Source organism: Crocuta crocuta, unplaced genomic scaffold (genome assembly GCF_008692635.1).
Source record: "Crocuta crocuta isolate KB4526 unplaced genomic scaffold, BGI_CrCroc_1.0 scaffold271, whole genome shotgun sequence".
Classification (NCBI taxonomy): Eukaryota; Metazoa; Chordata; class Mammalia; order Carnivora; family Hyaenidae; genus Crocuta; species Crocuta crocuta.
This window is the reverse complement of record NW_027527824.1, coordinates 4,465,542-4,491,848: the sequence shown is the minus strand read 5'-3', so window position 1 is coordinate 4,491,848 and position 26,307 is coordinate 4,465,542. Positions and strand designations below refer to the sequence as shown.

At 51.9% G+C, this 26,307-nt stretch overlaps 1 long non-coding RNA gene across 2 annotated transcripts in view; it reads left to right on the top strand.

Annotated features, from left to right (window-relative positions):
* Window positions 1–26,307, top strand: part of LOC144242071 (uncharacterized) — a 236,294-nt gene that overhangs the window by 110,204 nt on the left and 99,783 nt on the right. For both annotated transcript variants that reach the window (XR_013338295.1, XR_013338297.1), the window contains exon 4: window positions 9,472–9,530. This is a non-coding gene — a long non-coding RNA (uncharacterized LOC144242071). The remainder of the gene's footprint in view (window positions 1–9,471; window positions 9,531–26,307) is intronic.

The window sequence follows — 26,307 nt, the reverse complement described above, 5'->3', positions numbered from 1 at the left end:
AATGACTCCCATCAAATGTCAAGGGGCCTGCTCGGGTTCCTCTAGGGCTGATTGCTCCCCCTGGGTGGGGGAGGGGGGAAGCCTGGTCCTGCGAGCTCCTACACCACTGAGATCCTACCCTGGGGCTTTGTCGGGGTTTTGCCTCTGAGCTGGGTTATGGATGGCTTCACCCCTCATCGCAGCCCTCCCTGTTCAGAGCCTTGGGGTCTTTACCCCTCCTGACTGCTGCCATGGAATGGGTTTTGCGAGTGCCAAGATGGGTGGTCAGGGTAGGACTGAAGCTGGGACTGACCTCCCTGGTCCTGGGGCTGGGTCAGAGCCCGGTGGCTAGAAGCTCAGTCAGGCTCTTTGCAGGAAAAGGTCCTGCCCCTTCAAGGCCCTGCTGGCGCACAGGCCCCAATTTCTGCATGGCTATGACTTGTGGCATTAAGGCTCAATGTATTTGTTAACTGGTGCTTTATAACAAATCACCCCAAAACTCAGTGACTTGAAAACAATTAGATTTATGATTTCTCATGAGTCTATGGGTTATCTGGGCGGTTCTTCTAGTCTGGGCTGGAATCATTTATGTACTTGTGGTTGGCCCTGGGTTCTCACGTCTGGGGGTCAGCTGGCCCTCGGCAGACTTTGGGAGGCCTCAGGCAGCACTGCTGGGCTCTTCTTGATAAATCTCATTCTCTAGCAAGCTACTCAGGCTTGCTCACAGGATGCTGGCAGGGTTCTAAGAGCATGGAAGGTTGCAAGGTCTCTTAAGGTCTAGCCTTGGACTTGGCATGCCATCACATCTGTTGAACTCTGTTGGGCAGAGCAAGTCACAAAGAAGCCCACATTCAATGGGAGGGGAAATAGACTTTGCTTCTTGTTGGGAGAAACTGCAAAGTTTACAAATTTACATTGTAAAGGGGTTTGGGTATAGGTGGAGGAAGATTTGGGGACATTTTGCAATCAATCTGCTATATCCAGCATCTGAAGCCTCTTGTTTCCTCTCCTCCAAGGTGTGAATGAGAGAACCTGGGTTTGGTTATCAGGGAAGGATGGGGCAAGGCCTTGACCACATGACCTCACAGGATTCTTCTGGTTCTGACATTTTGGGATGAGCTCCTGTTCTTCTTTTAGTGGGTCCCTCACATCACCATCCAGCTGTGTGACGCTGGGCTTTTCACTTCTTTGCTTTGTGCCTCAGTTGCCCCATTGGTGAAATGAAGTAGTTGGATTAAATTTGATGGTTAGATTAGATGATTAATTATTGGGAATCTACTCTGTGCCAGGAGATGTGCCAGATTTTAGGCTGTAAGTTCCTCAAGGCTTGCAAGCTGGTGTGGGAGGACATGCTGGCAGGGGGCAGAGTACCCAAGAGCATGGAGAGAGAGACTGATTACAAGGTGAGTTCAATACCCTTCTCTACCACTTGGAGGAAGTTGGTTCTCCAGTCTAAGCTAGTTTCCCCTTTGGAAAAACAGGCCTGTGAAAATATTTGGTAAGATATGAACTTACCAAGCTTCTTTCCCACTCTTTGACACACCCTCAGTACAAATCAAGCTTGGTCCCCTCCTTACAGGCTCAAGTTCAATGGCTTATCCCACCTGATCAATTTGGAACAACGTGGCAGGCTATTCTAAGGAAGCATCAGCCCCACATTCCTGGGCATCAGCTCTCTGTGCAGGGCCCTCTGGGGAGGGACCAGGACAGGCCATTCGTTCTCAGAGAAACAGACAGCGCGTCCTGGATGCTCAGTGGCTCATCAGCAAACCGCCAGCAGGCTTGTTTAACCATTATTCATGGAGTATCATCTCTGTACGAGGCACCATATTGGGCTAGAGAAACATGGCGGAACTTGCTGGGTTAGACACAGAGGGGTGAAGATTACAGAAATGCGGTCCTTCTTGGTCAGCAGGTGGAGGAAGCACAGGGAACTAAGTCTCACCCACTGAGCATTTGAGCAGATCCAGAGTCAACTAACATCTCTGGTCACCTGCCATCCCAGGCACTCTCTTAGGTGTCATCACAGGTGTCACCTCTCTGTGACTCTGCGGGGACGGTGCTTCTTCCCACTGTACAAATAAGGCCACCATGGCATGTGGCTCAGAGAAGCAGTGTGACCTTTGTCCATCCACACAGCTAGTCATCATGTATTTAGAATCTGTCTCATGCTGGCTGGATAGAAAGAGATCGTGGCGACGGCTTCAAGATAAGGTTTGAATGTAGCTCTTCTGCTTCCAGTACCATTACTTTTCCTACCACATCACGCTGGGGACCGTTGGGTTCCATGATCATTCGGAGTAGAACAAGCTAGAATGGCCTTCAGAGGCAGTGGATGGCAGTCAGGTTACATGAACCGAGGACTTGCTGACTACAGGGAGTCCTGATATAAACAGTAAGGTTATTAAGGACTTTGTGCCAGGCGCCATGCTAACGCTTTGCAAACAGGATCTCATTTAATCCTTAGAAGAACCTCGTGAGGTGTGTGCTATGTAGGTGGCTTGCCCAAGGTCACACAGATAGGGAGAAGTGGTCTGGTCTTTGCACCCTGGTGGCGTGGCTCCATCTGCAATATAGCGCTCCTGGCTAACTAAGATATGGGCCCGGTGCTCTCTGCCTTAGGTCTCCCCAGGCTCCCGGGTGATGGGAGACTGTGTGCTGCCTGGGGAACTCGCAGGTCCTGTCTGTGCCCAGGAAGGTGCAGCTGGGGCTTATGTGAGTCTCCTCCAAGTAGAGCAATGTATGGAGAAAAAGTAAGCATGAAGAGAGCATCTGAGGTCAGGCTTGCTTTTTGAGGGAGCAATTAATCACTCAGATACCCAAGGCCGTTAGCTCCCTTGATGGGTGCTGTTCTCTGCTTAGCTGTTTATCGTGCCCAAGGGCATGAAATTGATTCCAGAAAGCTTGTCCATTTCCTCTGGCTCTTCCTGCAGAAGGGGTAGAGTGGGGGTGTGTGTGCGGGCCTGGTCAGGATGAGGGACACCCTTGGGTTGGTAACATAACCCATATGGGCATATCTTTTCAGGGGCCTCTGGGGTATTCATTTCCATGTCCAAGAATGCACATCTTCCCAGAGCTGGGAGGGTTGAGGGTAGAGTGACAGCAAGGCAGAAATGGGAACAGCTGGTCGGAAGGAGTAAATGTAAGACTGTGAGGGTGATTGGGAAACTGGGTAGGGGTCAGAGGCCAGTCCTGTGGTATTTTAGGGGACATTCTGGTGGGGACTGCAGTATTTGGAGCCCATGGCTATGAACCTGGTAGCGGGTTTTGCAGAAAGCAGGAACAAAATATGGGCCATTCTCTATGTACGTTGCTCAAACCAGAATCAGGCATTGGTGGGTTTTTGATGTCAATAATAAAGACTGTGGCAATAATCATGTTGCAACAAATACTTAGTGAGTGCTAGATCCACTTTCTAAATTAGATCTGATTATAAAACAATGAAAAAGGTGTGGTCCCAGGGCCCAAGGAAATCAGTGTGTGTGTGTGTGTGTGTGTGTGTGTGTGTGTGTGTGTCTGTCTGTCTGTCTGTCTGTCTGTGTGTCTGTGTGTCTGTGTGTGGAGTAGTGGAGACTCCCACAAGGCCTCATGCCTTTATTAAGACAGCTGTAAGAGGTGTGAGCAAAGTGCCTGGGCTTGGGGGGAATTCAGAGAAGGGGCTACCCAGTCTGGATCTTAAGAATGAGTTGGTTTCACAAAGACTGAAGTATGCTTCTACATCAGTTGGGGTTCGTGGCCATAAGCAATAGAAGCAACTCTGACTGATTACACAGAAAAGGAATCTATTAGACGAATACTGGGTGTCTTACCTGATCACAGGGAGGGTTGCTCGTGAACCATACTCAAGACTAAGCTTTCAGGCAAGATGCCCCCTGTGCCATAGAGCCAGACTGAGGCAGAAGGCCCAGCCGCTGCTGCCGTTCCAGCAGATCAGGGAGCCTCTCTTGCTGCCCCTCCCCCACTGATTGCACTTCTGGGCCAGGAACTTGGTCCTGCTATCACTTCTACCCCAAAGCCGAACACCTCCATTTCCACCCTCACCAGCACGGTAGATTCTGGGCATTGCTTCCTTACTCAGATTCCTCCCTCTAAAGCGAAGTCTCCTGCGGGTGAATCTGATTCGTGGAATCCGAGTCACAGGGCTATGCCCTAGCTGCAAAGGAGGCCGTGTAAGCAAGTTTCTGTTTTCTGTTTGACTCATGGGGTGGATAATAGGCCCTTAACTGCTCCAACCATCTTGTGGTCTAGTCTGACGATGATGGATACACAAAAAAAGAATCACAGGGAAAAGGAAACAGGACCAGACTTCCATATCACACCAGATCTGCACCCAAATTCGGCCCTATCTCCAGGTTTCCAGAGCTAGTAAATTTCTATAATCTGAGCCACTTTGAGCTGTTGAGTGTTCTGTCCTTTGCCTCTGAAAACTCTCTTACAGCTACATTGATCACTGGTTACTCATGTGTAATGGTGGCCCGATCCAAGAGACAGCAAAGTTGGCATCTGGGTGGTGCTGAGGGGGCTAAAAACTGGCTCCTCTCCTGACCCTCAAACGCCTTCCCATTGGCACATGTGTTGGTGCCTGAGATGTGTGAAGAAAGGTCCTTTCCTTTCAAGGCAGCCCTTTGCCTAGGGACTACCCTGTCCCCCATCCTCCCAGAGGGGACCCTGTTTAAGATAGAAGGGCTCCAAGATTAGTTGATGGCCCCATGGTCCAACTCAGCCCAAAGGGCCCAGAACATGAAAGACTTTGTCAGGGAGGTGCCAAGCCTCCCACTGCTTGGGACTCAAATGGAAAGAGACCTTGGGCAGGTGGGGAGGTGACCAGAGCCCCCTGATCTATTGTCAGTCCACAAGCAAACAAAGATTAAGGAGTCACATTCTACCCCATTCCTTGGCTCCCCCAGAGTGGTTCTCCTGGGGGGGGTGGCATAGAAGAGCCAGGGTCCAGGTGGGGGAGCACTTGGCATGTCTTGTGACCCCAGCTAGGACAGAGGCTGTCGGGGCATTTGTCTCCACATCATCACCCCCCAGGGACATGGGCTGGTTCCATATTACTTACAGAGAAGTGGAGGGCCCTGTGCTCCAGAGGGCTCCAAACTGCTCCATATTTCCCTGGGAGGGGAGTCGGGCGGAACATAAATAAGACAATTTATTCAGAGAAACCATCTCCCCTATTTACATTTAAATTGAATAATTTAAAACACCTTTACCCATTTCCATAAATTATCCCCCATTGGACGGGCAGNCCCTTTTTAAGAGCTTTACAACTGAGAGGTGAAGGGCAAAAAAAAAAAAAATCTTCCTTTTATCAGAGGAGTGAAGTCTTTGGGACCAGTCCCTTGCCTCCCGCCAAGGACATTACTCAAGTTCGACCTGTGTCAGCTGTCCTGTGTTTATAGCTTCTGCAGACCCAGTCTCTGGCGTGGGGGCAGAGGGGGAAGAGGGGGAAAGGACAGGCTTTCCTTCGGGATTGGTTAGCTACAGGTGCTTCCCAAGGCCCTGTTAATTGGCAAGGAGCCAAGATCTGTGCTGAGGAGGCTGAGTGCATCCCAGCAATGGGGGAGGGACAGGATCCCAGGGAGGTGTGGGGGGAGGGGGCGGGCATCCTATTGGAGCACCAGGCTCAGAGAGGGGGCTCTCTGGATGGCCCTGGAAGGGTGGGTGGATTTAGGTAGGTGCCTGGGAAGACAGAAGGCCTCACTGAGAAGGGACCAGTGTATAATAAAGGCTCTGAGAGGAGAAAGCTCGTGGTTTCGGGCCTGAGGAGGCGGAGTGACTTCAGGGGAGGAGAATGAGGAGTTGCCTGAGTGGGCTCAGGAGGCCTTGGGAAAGTCACTTGCCCTCTCTGATTCTGAGTCTCTTTAGGATCATCACACTGATCTCAGAAGGTGGTTGTGAGAATTAGAGGAGACTGTAGTGAGCATCAGGGCTTAGAGCTCTGCACACAGACAGAGCAGTTGCTTGATCAACATCAGCTTCTTGGGGCGCCTGTGTGGCTCAGTCAGTTCAGCATCCAACTTCAGCTCAGGTCACGATCTCGTGGTTTGTTAGTTTGAGCCCTGTGTCAGGCTGTCTGCTGTCAGCACAGAGCCCACTTCGGATCCTCTGTACTCCCTCTCTCTGCCTCTCCTCGCCTCTCTCAAACATTTAAAATGAATTAATGTCAGCTTCTTTTCCGATAGGTCTGCCACCTATTAATGAGGTCCTCTCAGCTACCCCTCGCCTTTCTTGAAAGTCCCAGGGAAGCTTTTCTGCGAGAACTTCCACAGTTCACTCCCTGCAATGACTGTCACAATATGCTCGGGGTCCCCTAGACATTGAGGTGTTCAGTTTGCAGCTATTGAATTGAAGCCATTTGTATCTTATTGCATTTGTGTCTCATACTCCTTTTTCTGTTAAAAGATGCAAAATAATACTTACCTTACAAAGGTGCTGTGAAAATTAGGTTAGAAATAACTTGGGTTAAGCGCCCAGTACGGTGTGGGCACACAGCTGTCACTCAGTAACCACACTGTTGTTGGTGGGGGTCGGGGATGGGCTGCTTCCCATCAGGTTGAGTCATCCCAGGCAGAGACTGCTTGCTCCCTGACTTTCCCAGTGCCAAGCAGAGGAAGTCCCCTCCTTGGAGGGTTCAGAGTCTGGGGCTGGGGGGAGGGAAGTCCCCCGCCTCTTAATAGTCTCTCAGGACATTCGTCTTATGAACTTGGTCATTGTGCATTCACTATTGGCAGAGTGGTTACAGGTGTGGCCGGGATGACAGTGGAGCTATTTAGGGGTGATTTTCATCCTTCTGTTGAGGTTCCTCATTTGAGGTTAGGGGGTGAATGATCTACAAAATGTGGATCTCCTATTTCATCAACAAAGAGCTTTTAGGTGTCTAATGGTTGAGTAGAGCAGTCCCTGAGATGCATCCTGGGCTAGTTCTTGGGTATTAGAGACACCTCAAGATCCCAGCCCAGATGCGCGCCCCCCTCCCCCGATACCATCTTGCTCATGCCAGCCCAGTCCCTGGGATGGTTACTCAGCAAAGTTGCATAACCCTGGGAAAGGAGGCCATCAGGGTAGACACTGGCATCACGGGAAGCACTGTCATGGGTGTCCTGGACTATGGCTCAGACACAACTGGCGGTTTGATTTTTTTTAAATGAATTTCCAATTTCTCTGGGCTCCAGTTTCCTCATAAAACAGGGGATTTTATTAGATGAACTTCAAGGTCATCTGCAAATTTGAAAGTTCTGAATTTCTATATCTAACCTGAATCCCTCCTGCTGTTATTTGAAGCCAACAGAGACTGTATATTGGTACATATACTGATACTTGGTAATAGTGGCCAACATTGGGTACGTCCTAGAGGGTTGTGGTTTTTAGTCTCTTTTTTAAAATGTTTATTTATTTACTTAGGGGGGGGCGGGGCAGAGAGGGAGAATCCCAAGCAGGCTCCATGCTTTCAGCACAGAGCCCGATGGAGGGCTCGATCTCATGAACCATGAGATCATGACCTGAGCAGAAATCAAGAGTTGGATATTTAACCCCCTGAGCCACCTGGGCACCCCTTTAGTCTTTTATAGAAGAGCTTTGATGGGATTGTATTCTAGTTAAACATTTAATGGGATGTATCTGCCTGTTAAAATCGTTGCCACCACCTTGGGGATGGGCCTTCTTTGTGTTCGTATTTGCAGCTTGTCTGTAAATGGCAGAGCTAAGCTCTGCAGGAAATCTGCTTATGTGGGATCCAGGGATCCAAGTGGGTTGTCCACAGGGCAAAGGAAGGTTTCAGGCCTCTGAACTTGCCCTTCCTACTCTACTTTCTAGAGCCTATTATATGGTATCGCAAGCAGGGAATGATATTGACCCTGTGTTTGGGGGTGCTCTTGATTCTGCCCAGCTCTCTGAGAGCTGGGGAGAGAATATGTGCTTTTTTTTTTTTTTTTAACTTTAATAAAACCCAAAATGAGTCTTCATTAAGGGCTCCATTAAGAAGCCACTGTTATTCTTGGCACTCATTAGCATTGCTGCTTACTGCTAAGTTTCCACACTGGTGCTTTCCCAGGGCTTTGCAGGGCCCCCTCTCCATGCTGGAGGGCTGCTCTTGAGAGAGACTTTAACTGGCTGAACCTCAGAGGTAGAAGAATCTGGACTTCCTCAGTCTACCTGACCCATTCCCCTGTCTCTGGACAATTGTCAGGTAGGGCCTCTCCCAGCAGTCTGTTGAAGGGCTTGTAGATCTTGGTGGGAGTTCTTCCTCTTGTCTGACTTCCCTCTTTCACTGTAGTGGGAGCCAGTTTTGAGCCCTTCACTAGTGTAATGAAGAGTATCTTTCTTTCTAAGAGCACTTTGCCTTTTCTCTCCTTCTGAGTTCAAGTCCTAGATTAATTTTGATACCTGATGAAATCTTTCTGTATCCCTAGAGTAAAACCCATCCTTAGATAACATATCTCTGTAGGTTAAGTGTCTCTTAGGGTCATGCCCATCTCTCCTGCATTTGTGTCTCTTCTATTTCCTTAACTCCCATGGTCATCCTTGTTCTCTCAGGACAACTCCCAGGCCTTTATCAGGATCTGTGGCTGCCTGACCCCTTCCTCCAAAAGCACTGCCTAGCTTTCATTAAGTTCATACTGTGTACCAAGCACTGTGCTAGGTCTTCTATCTCATTTGCCCAGAATTGCAATCCTACCAACAGGTGGGCATGACTGGTACCATTTTGGAAATGAAAACAAAACAAAACAAAAAACAAAAACTGAGGGGCACCTGGGTGGCTCGGTCAGTTAATCGTCCAACTTTGGCTCAGGTCATGATCTCATGGTTCATGAGTTTGAGCCCCACATCAGGCTCTGAGCTGTCAGCATAGCCTGCTTCAGATTCTGTGTCTCCCTCTCCCTGCCCCTCCCCTGTTCAACTCTGTCTATGTCTCTCTCAAAAATAACCACTAAAAAAAAAAAAATAAATAAAAACAAAAACAGAAAAACTGAATCTCAAAGGGATTCAGGTCTTTGGCTACACAGGCACCACAAAGGTAAATCCAGAACTGAACCCAGGTGTCCTGACTCCAGGTAGGATTTACCACTTGTGTGAATTTGAGCCCTACTTTGGGCTCTGTGCTGACAGTGTGGATCCTGCTTGAGATTCTCTTGTCTCCTTTCTCTCTCTGCATCTCCCCTGTTCCTGTGCACTCTCGTTCTCTCTCTTGCTCTCTCTGTCTCTCTCTGTGTCTAAATAAATAAATAAACAAATAAACAAACTTAAAAAAGGAAAGAAAAAAAAGATCTTGGATCCACGGCTAGTGGCTAGCTGCTGATATGACAAAAAAAAAAATTAGACTAAGTTCTCTCACACATCAGAGTTTCCATGTCCAAGTATGTGTGGTTCCTTCAGTGTAGCCCGCTTAGAAAGTTTGATACATATGCCGCTCATGTCATGTTGTCAGCACCTTTGGAAACCCCCTGTGGCATTTGGTCTTGACTATTGGTGAATATTTTATCTTTTTTTTAGGGTGAACTGTATCTTTGGAAATACCCTGAAGTCATTTGGATTCAAACCTGAAATATAAGGTAAGGCACCAAAATAGGTGATTCTATTTTGGCTCACTACCTTTTGAAACATTTCTCAGGGACATGCAGTGTAGACATTCACTGTTCCACAGGTCCCAGCTTATGTGCTGTATGGAAGCTTTCTTGAATGTCTCAGAAACTTGACCTGTGAAATAAAGCTTGAGTGGCTCTTTGATGGGGAAGGGGTGAGGGAAAGGTGGGCACTGATGCTCAAAACCAGGTGGCCCATGACCTTTCCTCATGATTTTGAGCTACTTCGTGGGCCTGGGGAGTTGGAGTTCCCCTTGGCAGAGACATTGACTCTCTGATCCTGGGTCAGCTGGGGCATCAGTGGCAATTGATGATCATTTTCTTGCCAAAGGTGTTGCTTAGTCGGACTTTATCTGAAGACACAATAAATAGAGATGATTTCTTTTCTGTCCATGACAAGAGTGTGGCTCAATCTGTTATGAAGCAGTATCCTGTATGTATGTGTGTGTGTGTGTGTGTGTGTGTTTACAAGAGTCTGTTTCTTTGCCTTAGCTAGACAATTCAGCCATCATTCTCAGTTAAGTATCTTTTTCAATGAACTATATCTTCTCCCTTTCTCAGTATTTTCAGGGAGGGCTTCAGGGGGGCAGGAGAGGGGCTGGACAGTTGCTTCTGTCAATGTGAGTTACCTGGAGCCTGTGAGATACCATTGTCTTGGACATCATCTCACTTCCGTACACTTCTTTGAGCCTCTCAAGTGTCGTCTTTGCAAGATTTCCGTGACTTTGGCCCTGACTGGGCTTGATTCTCAGGCTTTAGGCATATCGTCACTTTTTGCTGAACCAACCCAGCATATACTTCCTGTCTGCATTAAGCCGGCTGGGACTGGCTGAGGTGGAGATGAGAAATACGTATGTCACAGGCTGACATTGAGGAGTTGCTGCTATGGGCTGATACATGTCAGTCTCTCCTGCTTTCAGGGAAAACCTGTCTGGTGAAGTTATTGTCATATGAAGATTGTGCATTTTATTAATTTTTTAAATGTTTATTTTGAGAGAGAGAGAGAGAGAGGGAGAGAGAATGAACATGAGTAGGGGAGGGGCAGAGAGAAAGGGAAACAGAATCCCACGCCGACTCTGTGCTGTTAGCCCAGAGCCTGGCATGGGGCTCCATCTCATGAACAATGAGATTGTGACCTGAGCTGAAATCAAGTCAGGTGCTTAAACAACTGAGCCACCCAGGCATCCCAAGATTGTATACTTTAACAGGGCCCCCTGAAGTTGTACCCTTGACTTTGTTATTTTAGATAAGATCAATGAAAACTTTGGAGAATTACTCCACCTCTGTCAGCCTCAGTTTTGTCATCTGTGCAGTAATAATAACTACATCCTGGGAGATCGTGAGGACCAAATGAGATGATTCATACAAGGAGCTTGTTTTGTGACTGGTACATAACAGATGCTCAGAAATGAAAGCCATTATTGTGATTACCAATAGTGACTCTGGTTGGATGTGAGCTGGGGCTGTTTTGGGTCAGGTGAACTGAGCACAGAGCAGGCACGCAGCGGGCTGGGGAACTGTCCATGGTTCTGCCTCCATTTAGCTGAGATCAGTGAAGGTCAGTAACCACCTATATTGTACCAGGTATTCTTCTAAGCACCAGATTCTTTAGGCAAAGGGAAAACCTTTTATTTGGACTCGCAGACAGTCTCATATGCGCATAGGTGAGAGTGTGTGTGACATGCCTTGTTAGTAAGCATGGCCTATCTCATGTACATGCATATGTGTAGACATTTATAAAACATTATATGCGTAATGTGAGTGCATTCTGTGCGCGTGTGTGTTCAGTGGGAATGAATGGGTGGGGGTTGAAGTGAAGGAGGGATATTGCTATAATGTAGCTCACCTGGGTAAACTAGGTGGTGAGAAGGCCCCAGCTTGGCCACGAGGAGAGGCTGACATCCTAGAACTTACTGGAGACACTGAAAAGTACATTGCCCCCCACCCCATGTCCCTTCTGGCCCACGATAACAGAGTAAATCTGAGGCCAGAGTGGAGCTGCTCTCCTGCTGGGCACTCCAAACTAATTTTCTGGTACATTATACACTTGGCCTTTTGAACAATCAATAGCCTTAAATGCTGTTTGGTTCCTGCAGCCAAATCCAAAAGAAATAAGACATAATCCATCTGGCTGATATGGCCAGAGCAGGAAGGGAAGGAGAAAGAAAGAGGGGGGCGAGAGCTGCCCTGGGGAGTCTCTACTTGGCTCAGGGAGGCAGGGCACTGGAGGGACCTGCCAGCTCTTGAGAGAATGGGCCTTTAAGAGATATTGATGGCTGGCTAATCATAGCCCCATTTGTCTCAATGCATCCTACCCACAGAACTGTCACTACGGCAGTAGTGGAGTTCAAGTGGGGAAAGGCTGGGATAAGACTCAGGACTCAGGATTCAGAGCTAGGGATGCTGTGGATGTTTTAGAATCCTAGATGGAAGGATTTGGCTTGGGTCTTAGTGTGGGGTTAGATTTGAGATGTAATCCCACAGAAGTCCTGAGATGGCACTAGGCAGGGTATTCCTGGGGAATGGGGATCTAGGGTCCCAGAACAGGCTTGGTGCTTCTTGGAGGAACCCACACCTGGCTTGAGAGAAGAGAGCATGATCCATGCAGGCCCTGCCCTGGGGCTCCATCTAGGAGGGTGGGATGTGAGGAGGTACATGGAGAATGAGAGGGGGTTCCATAGATTAGGAGCAAGTGCAGAATCAGCCTCCTTCAGAGCCTGTGCTCCCACAGGGTGGAACTCATTGCAGGATAAACAGCAAGTACCGTAGGTATCCCTGGTCCTTCTGACAGCCTAGCTGAGGGGGGCTGCATCCCAGGGACCCCCAGGCGTCCTCTGCTTCTCTTCCACCCTCAAACCTATGCCCCTCTCAGAGGGACGAATTAAAAGAGTCAAGTGCCCAATCCGCATCTCTTTAAGAAATGGTCACTGTCTAGAGACAGGTAGGTGGAGAATGCAGACCTCTGCTGGGCCCAGGGGTTTGGGTCATTTCCCTTAGGGGTGGAATACCCAGACAGTGGGAGAAATGATGTTCATGGTATGAAGTATAGCAGCCTGGTGGGGTGTGGGGGAGGCAGGAACGGCACATCTTCCCAGAGGATTATCTGGGAGTGGCTTCCCTGGGGAAGGCTTGTGGGTGGAGAGGTGGGTAAGAGGGGGACCGCACCTCTCTTGCCCTACGCTGCACCTGGCTCTGGGGAATGGAACTCACTCTAACTGCCTGTCTGCATCTTCAAGCACTGCAGGTGACCCTTTAGTTTCTGAGAGCGGTGGAATTGGGGAGGGTGGGAAGACCAAGGAGGGTGGTCAGGGGCCAGGGCAGAGGGGCCACAGGCAGGATACAGGGAGCCTAGGGTGGACACATCACCCATCCAGAGGGAGCCTCAAGATGGGCGGGTGGGGCTAACTTGGGGAGTGGTGAAGCCGGACTCAGCGTTTGTTTGGGCCACTGGAGGCTTCCCAGCTACCCATAGCCAGAGCCCGGGGAGCCTCCTGCGGCTTGGCTCTACCTGGCCCTGCTTAGCTGGAGAGCGGTTTCGGCTTCATAGGTCCAGGGCAGCTCAGCCTTCAGCTGCCGCAGCAGCAGGAATCCAGTGGTGGCGGCAGCTCTGTGATAAGGGCCGGGCCTGCGCACTTCTCCGAAGGGTAATTATGCTTGGAGCATGTTCTATGGAGATGCAGGGCTTGTCTGACAAGGCACGCTCTTGTTCCTGCTGCCAAGGCAGCTCCAGAGCGGAGCGGAGAGGCCAGGGGCTGGAGGTGACGTTGCCGCTTGGGGAACCTGTCGTGGATAATGAGCTGCTGATCCCGAGGGGCACTCATCCAACTGGGCATCCCCGCCCCTCCCCCGGCCAGGGGAAGGAGAGCAAGCGGGGGCTCAGCAAGAGGACCCTTTCAAAATAGGGGGCACTGGGGAATGCCACACGCTTATGGTAACGATGATAACAATTTATTGTTCACGATTGTTATTATAGCAGAGACTCCGATATTTATATTGTGTTCTGTCCCTTTCAGAGCATTTCCACATTTGACTTTCTCCATCCTCCTTTCACGTGGGGAAGGATCTTTATCCCTACTTGAATGAGGAGAACCTGAGGCGAGTGGTCCAGATCACAAGGCAGAGCCATGTCCACAGCCTGGTTTCACGACTTGGGTTTCAGAGCTCCTTCTCTGTCTTCCAAGTTGGGCAGTAATTCTCTTCCGGCCACTCGCCACTCCCCAGCCTGGTGTCATTCTGGATGCTGCGTGTGAGGTCGCAGGGCAGGAGCTGAGGGGGGGGGGCGGGGGAGGAGACCTGGGTCCCCACATAGGGATGCACCTGCGGTGGGACAGGCCTGGCACAAGAGAGGGAGTGAGGCTGATCTGAAGGCATGGGCATGAGCAGTGAGCCGGGTCCGCCGTGTATTTCCACAGACTTGGTGCCGCAGCTGTGCCGTCATTCTGGGAGGAAGCTGTGACGCTGATTGCCATCTGCGTGAGCAGGTCCTCTTTAAAAGACACGGCGTGACAAACAGCCCTTCCCGTGCAGCACGCATGTGAAAATGGTGCCAATGAACACCCCGTGGATTCTGCACTAAAAACCTGGGAACTGGAAAAGATGACAGGGTTGTTCGGTAGGGCTGAGGTAAACCAAGGAGGGCTTCCTGTTGGAGGCAGTTCTGAGCGGGAACTGAGCAGGAAGGAAGCAAATGACAAGTGCGTGAGAGGCAGGACAGAGGGCCAGGGGCCAAGGGGTGAAAGGCTTGGGATGGTGAGCATGTTAGCTTGGATGAGCCTAAGGGTGAAAGAACTGAGGTGGGTGAAGGGCCAAGATAGCTGGGGATTGAGGTGGAAGGTCAGATGTGAAATTGATAAGCTAGAAATTAAGGAGGCTCTGAGGATTGTTAGAAGGGAGAAAATAGGGGCGCCTGGGTGGCTTAGTCGGTTGGGTGTCCGACTTTCGCTCAGGTCACGATCTCGCGGTTCGTGGGTTCGAGCCCCGCGTTGGGCTCTGTGCTGGCTGCCAGCTCAGAGCCTGGAGCCTCTTTCAGTCTGTGACTCCCTCTCTCTCTGACCCTCCTCTGCTCACGCTGTCTCTTTCTCTCTCTCTCCCCTAGAAATAAATAAAACATAAAAAAAAAAAGAAAATAATATCAAAACAGGGTGTGGAATGCTTTGCAAAGCTCTGTGTAGAATGAAGTTTGGATGGAGAGACCGGACAGGTGTGGTCCGTTCTGACTTAGAGCCCCAGATGCTAACCATAGAACCTGGAATTCTCTGGATGGCTGCAGGGCCTTAGGACCCTCTGCGCATTCTGACCCAGGTTGGGCTGTGTTCTGGTACTTGGCAGGTTGGATAGCTCCCCACACCTCATTGCCCCGCCCCATGGTGCCTCCAGTAACCCAGTCGCTGGGACCCCGCTTCCCCTCTACAGGACACCGGTTCAGCACTGGATCCTGCCTCAGGCTCCAGGAGAAATCGTGCTGCTCTGGGAAGATGCCCCGCCGCTCCTTCTGCTCTGCTCTGGGGTGATTGATGGCGGCGGGGAGGTGGGTGAGCCGCCTTCCCTCGCCCAGCCTGGTGCAGATGGCTGGAGTGGGTGGGAAGCAGACTCCCAGGGTAGCCGGAGAGGAAGTGGCAAGGAGGATAGGCCAGGAGATGCCCCAGATGCCCCAAGGGTGGTTCTAGATGAAGGAACTGGTTCCAGGGGCCGCGAGATGGTTGCAAAGTACCAAATAGCTTAATATTGGATTCTTCTGAGGAGCCAAAAAGCAACGTTTTGCTGACTGATTTCTTAGTTTCTCAAGGCCACCGCGCACCAGGGCCTTGAAAGATCCGTGATGGTGGGGAGTGAGGGGAAACTGAGGCCCAGGAAGAAGGAGATGTTTTGCTCTGTGTGTTCTGTGAGTCCCACTGTGAAGCGGCTTCTCTCTGGACTCCCACAGAGTACAGTTGGGAGGGGATTCTCTGTGTCTCTCTCTGCCAGGCCTTCCTGAGGAATTTTAAAGGGACAAATCCTCTTCTCCGGATTGGGGGTGGGGGGAACCCAAGAGCTATAGGCACCTGTAAAACCAATTTAAAAATCAGTCTAGCCAACCAGCCCCCAAAGGAACCAAAGGGAGCTATAGAGTAACTCAAAAGCAGACACTAATGGAGGAGAAAAGAAATGTAGTTACATATTCATCAGCTTTTAAATATTCATGAGGATTGTAAAGCAGATTAATTTTCATGCCTCATTTCTCCCGCGGTTCTCGCTGTCCATATTTTACCGCAGCAGCAGAAGAAAAAACTGGACCACTTGGCCAGTGCCCTCGCTATCACTTAAGGAGCAGTGTGCGTGCTCGTGTGTGCGTGTGTGCGTTCATGGGGGTGAAGGTGTTTGTCTCCCGAGGGGTGGGCCTCTCCGGCCAAGCCAGGACGATGTGAGGACAACAGCAGGACCATGCAGGCAGGTCACGGAGGTGTCTGAGGGAGGGGAGCCATCTGGCGCTGAGAGGACCCTGGAGGCATCGAGTTCATTTCTGGCCTCCCCAGGGTGAAGAGGGAAAAAAGACCTTCACCAGAGTCAGCAAGGGTTTCCTCTACACTCCCCTAAACTAACTGTCTGAGACGAACGATCCACAGATGGACTGAGGTGCGACAGAGCAGGGGTGGGGGCACCAGACGGGGTGAGGAAGGTGCGGGAGACACCGAGGGACAGAGGGAGAGCACCCAGGCGGGAGCGGAAACGGAGAAGGCAAGGAAGGAGTGGCTAGGGGCCCATGTGTTCCAGGTGGAGAGCGTTAGATGAACGGACAAAGGGTGAAATGGTGAGGTTGGAGGTTAGATATCTAGAAGGACTTACAGATCCCGGGGCTATTGGACCTTCTCTCTCTGGGGGTGGGAGAGGGCTTCCCTTGAGTCAGAGGCCAGCTGCCACTACCCCACAGAGTGGAGGGAGCCTGGGACAAGAAGAGGCAACGGGACTACTTGGGAAGCACAGCCACCAGGTGTCCTGCTCAGAGGGACCAGGCGGAGTTAGGGCGAGCTCAGTGTCAAGTGCGAGGTATCAAGGTGAGCCATTCGAGGGCCAAGGGCAGCAAATGTTGTCCAGAGTCACGAATGCGAAGCAGGCAGCCTGCGAAGTAGCAAAGATGGGCCCTGGGGGACGGAGTTGCCGACGCAACCTCTCCTTGAGGTCCTGGTGCGTGGCTCCTGGGCTCTGAGGCCATTTGACAGCCCTTAGTGGTTTGGACAACTTTCTTGGAATAAGGGGAGGGATGGGATGGCCCTTCCTGGCTTGCCAGCCCCTGTCCCCTGTCTGTGGAGGCAGAAGGGTATTCTGTGGAGGACAGTCCTCGGGGTGCTCTCTGGTGACCTTCGGGTATCACTAGGCCAGACCTCCCGGAGGGGTTCCCTCCCTGGCCTCATTCCCTCCATACTGCCTTGGACCTTGCCCCTGAATTCTCAACCAGAGTCCAGCCGCCCGATGGATACGTGCACATGGATGTCTAATACACATCTCAGACCTAACACGGCCATGCTCTCGTGTCCCCAGCATGCAGACCTGCTGGCCGGCAACTGGCCCTATATCGGTCAATGGCAACTCTACCCTTCCAGATGATGATGCGAAAAAACTAAGGAGTCATCCTTGATCCTTTTCTCGTCCCGTCCTTCAACATTAACACCTGGAATCTTCTGAGTTCACTTCCCCGAGCTCTGTGGCCGCCATCCAGGCCCAAGCCCCCACCTTCTCTTATCTGGATAATGACAGTAACCGTCGGCTCTCTTTCTGGGGCCTATGGAGGCTCCTCGCAGTCTGGCCCCTCCCCTTGAGCAAGCCAGGCCTGCATGTGGGGCTCCCTCCTTCACTTCCTCTAGGACTTTGCTCAGTTTGCCTTCCTAAGGAGGCCTTCCTGAGCACTGCCCCCTTCCTCAGTTCTCTCTGTCTCTCGTCTTGCTCTATTTTTCATAGAACTTTCATCTTTTAACATGATGCACGATTATTACATTTTTTATTGTTTATTGGCTGCTCCCCCCCTCCCCAGACTATTAGCCCCACTAGGGCTGGGATACTGTCCAGTTCAACGCTTTATCCTCTGCACCTAGAGTAGGGCCTGGCACATCCAAGCTCTCACAGGAGATTTCCCCAATGAGCAATTATGGACCAGGAAGCTTCCCCTTCTGCCAATGGAGAAGTAACTGCTCCAGTGACTGTGCATCTGATGAAAACAATGGTTAAGTGGGTAAAATACCCAAAACCACTACTTTCAGACAGTAGGCAACAGGTAGCACAAGGTAGTCCCCGGGAGAAGAGAAGCCCCACTTTCACATCAGTTTACCCCCAGGCCAAAGCAAAGGACAGAGGGAAGTCCCAGACAGAGCCTGGGGGGCTGTGTGGGGAAGACTCAGGTTTGGGGATGGGGACTGGGGCTGTGGAGGCTGGAATTTGTGAGGAAGAACACCCGAGAGGGATGCCGCTGTCCACGGAGAGTTCTGAAAATCTGCAGAAGGGTCCTCGAAACTTCAGCCGAGCACTGATCTCCGCATAATGGGGTGGAGCACCACGGGGTTCTGTTGGGAAGCAGAAGGCTGAACAATTCCTGAGCTCACACAGGGCTGGGGAGCGTTCAGATTTGTCCCCGTGAGGGTGGAGAGAGCTTATAGCACATGGCACATTGGATACAGTCCTCAGAAGGATGTGAGCTTCGTCAGAGGCCAAAGGCTGCCCTGGCCCATCCGGTAGAGCTTGAAAGCAGGGTTTCATAGGATCACAGTGTTTCCAAATAACTGCAAGCCAGAACAAAGCCCAGCTCTCTCTAAAGGCATACGGCAAAGTCCAGATCCCAATGTAAAATTCATACTATCCATCGCCTAATAATTAAAAAAAAAAGTCATGCGAAGAAAAAGGAAAACATGACCCATAACCAAAAAACAAATCAATCAACAGACACAGAACTCCTACCCCCACCCCCTGCCCTCAAATAAGAAAGATGGTGGAATCAGCAGACAAGGATGGTAAAGCAGGGATTACAAATATCCTCCATATGCTCAGAACTGGGGAGGAAAGAATGAATGCAACGAGGAGAAGAATGGAAGGTTTCGAAAAGCACACAGAACTTCTGAAGGTGAAAACAGAATAGCTGAAGTGAAACGCTATTGTTAAACAAAGAAGTGATTTTATTTCTGCTGCAGCTACTACCAAAACCATATGGAGGGTGGGGGCACTTTTCCCTTCTAGCTTATTCTCCCAGCAGTCGGTGCTTGTCCCTCCCCCTCCCCTGCTTGTGAGGGCACTACATTTGGTTTCTCAGTTCCCCAGGACTCTGGAAGACCAGGCTCCTTTTCTGTTCGACCCCCACAATCAGTGATCCTCCTGAATCTCATTTCAGCTGATGTTTCCTGAATCCCTCCTGTGTCTTCTGGTCGGAGCACTCCGCCACCTGTCCAGCTCCGTGGTGCGTCCCTCCTCTCCATCAGGCTCCCTTTATCCAAGTTGTGACAGAGATCTTATAATGGGGCGCTAAGCAAGAGCTGGCCTGCCCTGTTGAGTTCTACATTGAGTCCAGTTGGCACAATGCAAGGAAGAAAGGGGTGAGGTTCAGGAGATCAGTGGGGTAAAGTACTTAGGGAGAGAGCAGACTTCCTTAGGAGGTCAGGGAAAGCTTCCTGGAAGAGGTGGCATGTCTGCAGGGTTTTGAAGGATAAGGTTTGGGCCAGTGGAAATTAAGGGACAGGCACTGTAGGTGAAGTAGGGTATTGTATTGTCCTCCCTTCCTGAAGCCCCAGGCTGCCCCCTTCTCTCGGGGTTCCAGTCAATTCTCTTGCTGTCAGGAGGCACCCAGATTTTCCCAGCAAACTAGTGACACCAGTACAGGCAGCTTCAGAGCCCAGTTACCCTTCACCTCCTTGGGCTTGGACCAGATGGAACGAGGCCCCAGATGGGCGGTTTGTGTTTCCAGGACAGATTCAAAGACGAGCCTGAGGGAACAGGTCTGAAGCATGACTAGATGACTCAGTCTCTCTGGCCCTAAGCCCCCCATCCAGCTGCTCCGTGATCCAGGCAGCCCTGCCTGGTTTGGGGGCATTTAAGCATCTCATTTCTCATCTTTCTCTCATTTTGTTTTCCCCCTCCCTGCCCCCACTGTCTCCCATCTTCCATCTTGGGTGTGGCATGATCAGCTCCCATCCTCCATCTTGAGTGTGGCATGATCGGCTCCCAAAAGGGACTCCGTGTTTCACAGGCTGCTTCCCACATATCACCTGGCCTGCAGGGTTCCTCTGGGCAGGGGTGGGTGTGTACAGACAAGCAGGGTTGGGAGAGTGGGCACATGTGCCCCTCCTTCAGGCATGTTTGGTATAGATAAGGAGAGCTTGTCAGCCATCGTGATGTCACCACACAGAACCCAAGGTGGGAGGTCCAGGAGCAGGTTCCCCAAAGTGGGAGGTGTGAGCGAGGGAGGTGGGGAGCTCAGACACGGGCTTCGCGGTGACGTGTGCACCCCTCCTCACCTCCCACCTTCCCGGGTCTGCCACGTCGTGGCCTTCACATGTCACCCAAGCCAGATGTTCCTCCTCTGCCTCCCCCGCGGAAGGGTGGAGAGGTGGTGTTCACCGTGTGTCTGCCAGGGAGTCTGGGTGAGATCTCGATCCCCCTAGGGCTTCACCCACCTCAGACCTCAAGCCCCGGGCTGAGGCAGTGCTGCCGTGGCCCCAGGTGCCAGGTGGGCTCAGTCAGGGGAGCGCTCAGGGAAGGCCCCATACTGGGGTGGTGGTGAGCCCTCACTTCAGTGCCCCATGGAGCTGGGCCTGAATTTCATTGCCACTATCTGTAGGCTCCAGACAAGTTACCTAACCTCCAATCCTCAGTTTCCTTATCTGTGTAAGTGGGATAATTGCACTCCCCCACCTTCCAGTGGGGACATGTTGGGCCCCGAGTAAATGGCAGGTGGTGGTGTTTCATGGTTGACGGGCTTGCCGAGAGGGCAGAGGCAGGGCCCCCACAGGCCTATCCTGACCCCCCTCTGCCCGACTCCCCACCCCAGCTGCTTTGCTAAGCCCCCAGTTTCTGGACCTTTGTTCTGGATCCTTGTCTGACAGCCCCCCAGAGGGACACATTGCATCCTTAATTGCAATTCTCTTGCTCGGCAAAGCCATCAGCACCTAATGTCCCATGTCATTGCTGCTTCTCTGCCTGCGGACACCTCACTTGTGGGGGCTGCTCAGCCACCCAGGGCAGCTCCATCTGGCCGGGACTGGCCATGGTGGGGAGAGAGGGGCGGGCAGGGCCTGGATGTGCCAGTGATGCTTTGGTGATACTTTGCTTACAAATAACTTAATTTCAGAGGGCAGAGGTCTCCGTGACTCTATCACTGGTCCTTTCTACCACTTTAGACTTTTACTTATGGCCCCCTAGAAACCACAGGGGTTCTTCTGGTCTCTTAACACCAGAGCTTTTTCTGTCTCCTCAGTGCAGGGAAGAACCCTGAACCCAGGGACAAACCGCCTCTCCACCCCCACCAACGTAGTTCTGATGCCCATGCAGAGTTTTAAGGTGGAGCCCAGCAAAATGTCAGGGCTGGGGCGAGCGTGTCCTGGGGGCTCGATTCCCATTCCCTGGGTTCCGGGGCAGGCCCCCTCCTCTGGGCAGGCACCTGCGTGACCCTGGTCTCTGTTCTCACACCTGAGGAGCGTCCAGGGACACAGCCCCTCAGGAGTCCACGTTCAAGACTGGCCCGAGGATGGCATTGGCTGCCCCCCCAGTTCAGGACAATGGACTGTTTAGAGGAAGTCCAGGGGTTCCCCATATTTGAGAAAAAGCTCGGAACAAGGCCAGGGGGAGAGGGAAGAGGAGCCTCTCAGCTGAGGCTCTTGTCCCCCTCCCTGCCCCTCCCCTGCCCTCAGGGCCAGGTTCCTGCCACCTCTATTCCCAGGCTCCAGGATGTGTCTCTTTTACCTTGAGCCCAGGAAGAGACACAAACCCCTTTGCTGGTTCCTCTCAGCGCTGCTGGGATCTGCTGGCATTTTCACAAAGGACTTCCATAAATACTAAGGGAGAACAAAAGGGAAGTAATTACAGAAAATACAAACAGCATGAAAATAGTCAAGTTTCTAAAGTACAGGTTTCCCAGCCTCGGATAACCGCCCTGGAGCCCAAGAGGCTGGCCCTCCTTCCTGGCAGGCACTGTGCCAGGACCCCAGCCTGCCTACACTGGCCTGTCACTGAGGGCCGGGGCCAGGCTGAATCCCCTTGCCCTTCACCTTCCCACCAGAGGGTGTGCCTCGGCCACAGCTGGCCGCCCGAGCTGTAGGGTCTGACACACTGAATGTGGGTCACTCACCGCTGGGCTTCAGGTGGAGGCCTCGACCGTCCTGAGAGCACCTGCTGAGACAGGTAAGCCCGGGTCTCCACCCCCAGGCCTGCTTCACTGCCTCGACAGTTGTGACATTACCATCTGACTCACCGTGGCCCCTGAGTCGTCCTGCTCACACACAGCGGGGAGCATACGGTGGCCATTTATGCAATGGGACCCAACCCCCTGGGCTGAGGTCATTTGGATCGGAACAGGCACCCAAGCTGAGCTGGGCCAATCAGAATTCATCTTTGGGGTCTTGTCATTAGGGCCTAGAAACTGTCTCTTGACGCCGTTCTTGACCACACGTGGGCTTGGGAGCCACAGTGAGCATCTCGAGTTTTGACATCTGCCCAAATGCGCAAGGGGAGGCAGAAGGCGAGATGGCCAGCAGGGACTCCTGGCCCCTGGGCTTCCCTGTCTTTGATACCAGTCCTGACTCACCCTTGACCACATTCCTGCCTGCCAGACACTCCTGTGTCCTTTTAGTAAACTTTGCCTTTTATTTAAATGCCAGTTTGAGTCGATCTCTGTAGCTTGCAAGCCCCAAGTCTCAGCCCATCCCCCCACCCCGTGAGTGGGACGGACACTATAGGGCAGTCAGGCCGCCAGAGAGCCAAAGCTGGGCCCCCGCAGGGACTTGAGCGAGGCGCCAGCAGTCCCTTGGGAAAGCGTGAGAGTATCCAGGAGCATGTTGTGGGTGGGGAGCCCGGGGAGCTCAGTGATGGGGCAGAGCTGGCAACGGGGGACCGTTAGAATATTGCTTGCCCTTTATGATCAACATCCAGCAGTCGGCGAGCGGACCTCTTCTTTCCTTCTGCCGTTCTACCTTCTGCCCACTCCTCTCTACTCTGTTGCTCCAGTCCATGGGGGTGTAATGCACAGACTAGGAGTCTGAAGCTTGAGCTTGAGCCCCAACTCAGGTGCTGATGAGCTGTGTGACCTTAGATAAGTGACTTCCCCTCCCTGGGCCTTGCTTTCCCCCTTCCCCCCACCAAAGAAAAATGGTGACCACGGCCCTTTGGTACCATGCAGGGCTCCTTCAGACTTTTCCCTCCCTTATTCCATCCTTGCTTCTCTACCTGTCTTCTGCCCAGCACGTGCCTCCCCAGCAAACTTTCCCACCTGACTCCACCCCCTTCAGGACCTTCTGATCCCCTTCCGATAGTTCAGGGCCATCGTGTGTTGGGCTCGGGTGTATAGGGTTTCTTTGAGCCTTACTTTTGGGTGGGGTGCTGACCCAGTCTCCCCCATCAGAGTGAGACTCCCCAGGGGCAGGGATCCCATGCTTCCTCCTCCCTCTAGACCCCTCCATGTGCCTGGAGCAGTGCAGGGCCCAGAGAGGGTGCCTGGAGGCAGTCTGTCCTCCTTGACCTGTCCATCTCCTCCTTCCCTTCCCTTTCCCGGCAGGAAAGACATTCCAGAATCTACTTTCTAAACTAAGCAAGAGTTATGGGCTCCCCAGGCCTCTTTAGAAAACTAGCTCCAGCCACGGGAGGGTGCATTCTGGCTAAGTCTCCCTTACACGGCGGCCCCTCCATCCTGGCATCCTTCTCTCTGCAGAGGCGGCGGTGCGCCCCACCTGAGCCAGCCGCCATGCGCCCACCCCCCTTGCGGCAGGCTCTTTCCCTTCCTCTCCCACTCCCTGGCTCTCCCTCCTGTCGCTGCTACCCATCGTCGCCCCCCTGCCTCTCCCTGCCTTTCTATTCCCATCCTGGCTTGTCTCCCCAGGCAGCTGGGAGCAGGGTGCCTTCGATTTCTCTATTCAGTCTGAGGCGTAGCAATTTTCTGCTCTCCCGTAATTAGGGGAATTTTAAGCAAACTCCCCGACGGATGATTACAGCAGGTTCAATCCAAGCTCCTTTGATCAGGGAAGAATGAGGACGTTGTTGGAATATTCCTCGACCTGCTGGCCAGACAGGCTCTGAGGCGGAAGTCTGGCTCTTGGGCTCCCCCTGGAGGGCTCTGGACTTTCATCCTGGTGCCCGAGTGACCCTCTGCGCTGGGGTCTCCCCAGGGGAGGACTGGGTTCAAATCTTGCTTTGTTAAGGATTATCCCAGAGGTGGCTTCTCTGGCTTTGGGCCCACATCTGGACTCAAAGCCAGGGTTGGGGCTGGTGACTTGGGTGGGGAGGGAAATTAAAGAGGCACATAGGGCCATCTCCCAGGCTCTCGTATGGGCTCTCTCATTCCCACTGCAGCCTATGTGAATGAAGAGTCCTAGGGTTTTGCAGTGTCCAACCTGCACAGCACACTTGTAACCTTGAACCTGCTTCCAGGAAGCTGGAATGACTCCATTTTTCTAAAATGTCGGAGGCATGTCAACTCCTTCGTGTTGAAAGTGCCTCTTTTCTTTTGTCCATTTCCCTGTGTCTGCTGAAGGTAGCGAGGAATAACAGGGAGAGCATGGCCTTTGGCTCAGCCCACCTAGAGAATGGATTCCTCTGCAGCTACTTCCTGGCTGTGTGTCCTAGGTTAGTTAATGAACTTCTCTGAACTTTAATATCTGTCCTAAAGGATTGTTTTGAGGATTAACTAAGAATAGGTGCTCTCAGTAAATATCATTCCCTTCTCCTTTCCCTGCCCACTTCACACAGTTTAAAAACATCATCTCCTGAGGTGCCTGGGTGGCTTAGTCGGTTAAGCATTCAACTTTCGCTTAGGTCATGATCTCACGGTTCGTGGGTTCGAGCCCCGCGTCGGGCTCTGTGCTGACTGCCAGCTCAGAGCCTGGAGCCTGTTTCAGTCTGTGACTCCCTCTCTCTCTGACCCTCCCCTGCTCACGCTCTCTGTCTCTCTCTCTGTCTCCTAGAAATAAATAAACATTTTTAAAAAAATCATTTCCCTTTAGGGCAAACCCTACTCTCCTCTGTCTGTGCTCTGCCCCTCTCCCCCAGCCCTGTGTACCCCTAAAGCTGTACTAGAGAGCAGATTGGGTGTATTAATAGACTATTAATGTCTCTGGCATTCCCGAGCAGTGGGCCTGGCTTTTCCATAGGTTAATTAGGTCATATTTCAGGATAATTACGGCGGTATATTCCTACACTAATTAAGTGGCTTTAAACCATCTCCTCAACGCAGCTCCATGAATCATAATTAAGTCTTACCACCGAGGGCCTGTGCCAGCCACAGAACCCGGCACGCAGCCTGCTCTGCCTGCGCTCAGTCGCGGGAGAGGATGCACCGGAACCATGAGTTTGAAAAGGACTTATTTTCCTGGGATCATGTCGGGATAATTCCTAGTGAATATTGGATGAGGCTTTGCAAGGTCTCTCTTTTGTTTCTACAAGGAGGGAGATGAAGAGAAATACAGTGCTCATATAGGTTTATCCTCATCTCCTCGCTGCTCTGTTGACCAGATTTGAATAGATTCCCAGGGGATGTGGGCAGGGGTGAGGGAGGTGATGCCAGAACCCATGCCTGCAGGTGTCCGTCGGCTGTGAGTGTGCGTAAGGATTTGCGTCGTACCTGTTCTCCAGGGACCATGTCTACCATTAGCCAGCTCAGTTCATGATGGCCTGGGAAGGAAGACAAAAGCACCAGAAAACACGTGTTTGGGAGGGCCGGATGTGCCTCCTCCTTCCTGATTGTTTTGTTCTTGACGTGCCTTGTGAGTTGAGCAACTCAGACCTTGACAGTGGCCACCGTCTTGGCTGCTGTCAGGTCTAGCCTGAGTCATTGTGGGATTATCAGCACCATCATCAGGAGATCCAGTTTTGAGTCTTGGCTCTACAGCTTGCTGGTTGTTACCTTGAAAGGCCTCTGGCCTCCTGAGCCTCGGCTTCCTTATCTGGAGACTGAAAACAACACCGTCTTGTGGGTTGAACAACACCACTGAAAAGTTGAATAAGACAAATGGAGGGCCACTGACTTCAAGGAGGGGTCAGCAAATTCCGAGCTTTTCTTCCAACCATGGAGAAGGGCTCACACGGACAGAGCACACTCCCTTCCAGGCCTCCTGGGCACCACGGCACTTATCTGTCTGATGGCTTTTGGGTCTGCTGTGTTCCATTCGTGTTCATGGAAGCCACAGAGGTCCCTGGATGACCAGGATCCAGGACCTCAGGTGCAGTAGCACTAAGCATTCACCACCTGGGGCCACCGGGACACACGTTATCTCCTGCCTGAGAGAATATACAAAGCCTGTCTTACCATCTCCTACCACTGGAGCTTGGAGGGGACACCATGGTCGCACGCAGAGGGTGATCATGGGATGTCTGGACAAGGTTTATGAATCAACGTCTGGGAACCTTGATCCTAGGCTCACAGTCCTCAAAGCTCCTGGCCTCTGTGGTTCCCATTCTTCTGTCTCTCTGACTTCACACTATACCGTCTCCCCATCCTGCCCCCTACAATCCTGCCTTCCCCAGGCAGCATCTTCCCAGAGCCAGAGTCTCAGGCAACAAAGGGGAAAGGGGGAGACTTGTTTCTGCTCGC